The sequence below is a fragment of the Camelus bactrianus genome, chromosome 1 (genome assembly GCF_048773025.1).
Source record: "Camelus bactrianus isolate YW-2024 breed Bactrian camel chromosome 1, ASM4877302v1, whole genome shotgun sequence".
Classification (NCBI taxonomy): Eukaryota; Metazoa; Chordata; class Mammalia; order Artiodactyla; family Camelidae; genus Camelus; species Camelus bactrianus.
The window spans coordinates 113,835,720-113,839,330 of record NC_133539.1 but is presented as its reverse complement, the minus strand read 5'-3'; the positions used below and the strand labels follow the sequence as shown (position 1 = coordinate 113,839,330).

Genomic DNA, 3,611 nt, shown 5'->3' with positions numbered 1-3,611 from the left:
GTGTAGTTTCTGGTATCTTTCTATCTTGACTTTTTTGTAAGACCATTTATAACTTACTCCTTTCCTTTGACCATAGCAGGATCTCTTACATAAATCTCTCATTCAGCATGGGGGGGTATGTATATGCAGGGCTTTTTTTTTTTTTAAAGAAAGACTATAAAGTTTAGAGATTTTAACAACGATTGTTACTGTTTTCTTTAATGCCCACTGAATAGCTGTTTGCTGTGATAAGATAGTCTTTCTGGGAAGGGATGGTGAGAGAGGAAGGCAGGTGGGGTACCTGATCTAGTCAAGATTCAGCCTTGGTCTTTAATGGGATAAGGAGCCTCAGCAAGACCACCGCCTCCTTTTCCCTTTCCTTGTGGTTGCAGCCATGCTGGCAAAGTTAAGATAGTTACTTAAATGAGCATTCCCTGCACTTGTTGGCAAGACCAGTACTGTCCACTACTCTCTGAGTGTGAATTGATGTTAGGTGGAAGACATGGGCTGCTTTACTGAGTGAGTTTGTAAATACTGGGCTGACCAAGGTTACCGAGACATCTCTGTGTTGTTCCTGTTCCCTAACGAGCAAACGTGCATCGAGAGTCCTGTAAGGAAGGGCTCAGTGGGATGCTGTTTTTCCAAATAACCCCCGTTTTTTTCTTTGCTGAACTCTTCTCGGGCTCCTTGGAAAGTATGCTTTCAGGAGGGAAAAAACCCTGTTAACCATACTTTGGGTTTTGATCAGAATGTTGACCATATTCTGTGGATTACTGTACAAATTTGTATCGTATTTTGCACCTTTTTTGCATAAGAAACATTGAACTCTCAATATGTGTGGTTGATGGAAAACAAAATAGATTGAAATCCTTCCGAATTTTGGAAATGCTGCAGCTAAGTATACGTGTAAAGACAGCCAGTGCACGGATCTGGTTTCAGTTTTTGCACTCTGCTGGGCCTGTTAAAATTTGTTCCATTTGCTTTTCTTAATCCTTAGTCCATCCTAAAGCTGGGGAACAACTGCGGCCTGTCCAGGAGCCTCGTCAGAGTTGCTCTTCACGACGGGAAAGGGGGTTGCTTTGGGGTGATTTTTCAGACACTAGACTAGCAGATCCACTTAGAACAACACATTGAATCGAATGGGTGTAGGAGCCCTAATGGCGGTCTTGGAGGAAGCTCCGAAGTACTCCAGAAGGCTTTGTATGGGGCACATTCCCCAGGACGTAAACATGTGCTCAGAATTCGCATTTACCCTATGTTTTAATATAAATTACTAAAGAGGGTGAGATCAGTGTTTAAAAAAATCCGCAAGATACCTGAGGTAAGTATGGTGTTCCTAATTTGATTCCTCTCCATTTCCCTACTGGTGTACATAGACTTGAACATGATCTTCCAACGTGTCTAAGGTAAGTTGTATTGCTTCACTTTTCTCTGAACTCTCCTTATCCTTAGCCTCAGCAGTGCCTCTCACCCCCATTACTTTGTTGTTTTGCTTGTAAATTTTCATCTATTTTTTTCCCTCCTACCATAGGCATTTCATTTCCTGTTCAGGTTCTGCAGTTAAAAACAAGTAGGGTAGTTTCCAAAGTGGAAAGCACCTACACTTTCATTCTCTCTTGATCATTTGCCCCTGCAACGGCTGCTCTTTTTTCTAAGCTGTTTTATCTGACGGGATTTTTGAGGAATAGATTGATGGTTTAGCCATGCATTACTAGCACACATTTATTGAACATCTACCTATGTTTCAGATTTTTTTTTTTTAATCCAAATACAAAATGAGGTTCCATGAAAATCTGGGGCACTAACCCGGTCAGTGTTGTGAAGTTGTGCTGTGCCCACGGAGCAGATGGCCGCCGGTCACAGCGTCAGGACTGATGGTTGCCAGCAACTACCGTTCTAGCCCTGGGCTGCCGGCGCGAGGCTTGAGGGGCTTCTGAGGTGTGGTGTGATGTTTCCAGGAATTCAGAGAGCTGGTTGTTAGAAACATAACCATTATTACAAATTAAATTATATAAACTTACAATTGAATTATATTTGAGAAGGTAATACTAAAATCTCATTACTTTCTAATTATTTTAAATTTATTGTTAATGCTTTTGAGAGTCAGTACCTGTATGTGTATGTGTCTGGCGTGTTACATGCATGACGGGGGTACACTGACAGTATACCCATCTCTTCCCAACGCCCTGCTAAGTGCTAGCCACGGTGGGGTTATTTATACAGTGAAAAGCTGCAAATGCTACGTATGAATCAGGGCTCGATTTTTTTGTTTGGTTGATTTTCTAGACTTAAAGTGATAGAGAAAATTTTAACAATACAGATTAAAGTTAAAAATTTTTTGTGTCTCATGTCTGTTGCTGTTAACCATTGCAAATAGCACAGAAAATTGAATAGTCCAGTATTTGAAAGCTATTATCTGATTCAGCAAAGAAGTTTCTCACATCATTGATAAACAAGTCAAGTTCTGACATAGTTTTTATTGTTTGTTTTACTGTATTAACAATACTTAACATATCAGTCAACATTCATGCCAGAACTATACTTGTTTGTCAGTTGCAACTTTGGCAAAAATAAAGGAATGCATTCTTTATTTTTTTTAATTTTATTTTATTGAGTTATAGTCAATTTACAATGTTGTGTCAACTTCCAGTGTAGAGCACAATTTTTCAGTTATACATGAACATACACATATTCATTGTTACATTCTAAAATTATTTTTTCATTTTTTTTGATGGAAGTAATTAGGTTTACTTATTTACTTACTTGATGGAGGTACTGGGGATTGAACCCAAGACCTCATGCATGATAAGCATGTGCTCTACCAGTTGAGCTATACCCTCCCCCAAGGATTGCATTCTGTGAGAACTAATTGTATGGAATTTAGAGTAAAGAGTATTATATATTTTATAAATTATGTGCTGTATATCCTTTCAGTAAAAATCACACATACATACATACACACTCATATACATTTTTCCTCCCCAGGGAGCCAGCTGTTAAATGTTACCAGCATATCTCTATTACTTAATCCCAAGAAGGGGTTTTCTAGATAAAGAAAACCAAGGCTTGGAGAGTTTAAGTAACTTATTCAAGGTGGCACAGCTGCTGAGTGGGGGGTGGGCCCCAGAGTCTGCTCTCATGCTCTCAGCTGTCAGTGCGATCGAGGAATGCCAGGCTTGGTGTCTCCTCGCAGGGTGGTTTTTAGTCTGCTTTGATCTGTGCAGGTGTGGAGCTGTTACAGGATTGTCTGGGTAAAGGGGAAGCTCTTAGTCAAGGATTCAGTACATGGTAGTTTAATGTTATCCCCCACCCCGACCCCTAATTAAGTTTTCCTCTCATCTGTAAAAAGGATAAACCATTTGAAGTGGTTGCAAGACTAAATGAGATGTACAGACATGAGGTCATTGTTTTCCTTAGGAGAGAGGAGAAAGGAGGCGTCCCTGGTTGGGGGAGGCCCTGGAGGGGCTCCCCCTGCTCAGTTTGGGTGGCTCAGGCTGAAGTGAGGGGACCCGCTACGGAGGGGGTGGTTCCTGATTTAGGTCCTTCTCAGCCGGGAACTGCGCTGTCCGTCAGGACTGACTCAGATGACCTCCACCTTCAGACACTGCTGGTTTCCAGTAGCTTCCTCAGGA

The 3,611-nt window shown here is 41.1% G+C and overlaps 1 non-coding gene across 1 annotated transcript; it reads right to left on the bottom strand.

Moving 5' to 3' along the window:
- Nucleotides 1–2,746: 2,746 nt before the first annotated feature.
- Nucleotides 2,747–2,820, bottom strand: TRNAD-AUC (transfer RNA aspartic acid (anticodon AUC)). Its single transcript has one exon. It is a non-coding gene; the product is annotated as a tRNA-Asp (tRNA).
- Between the last annotated feature and the right edge of the window lie 791 nt (nt 2,821–3,611).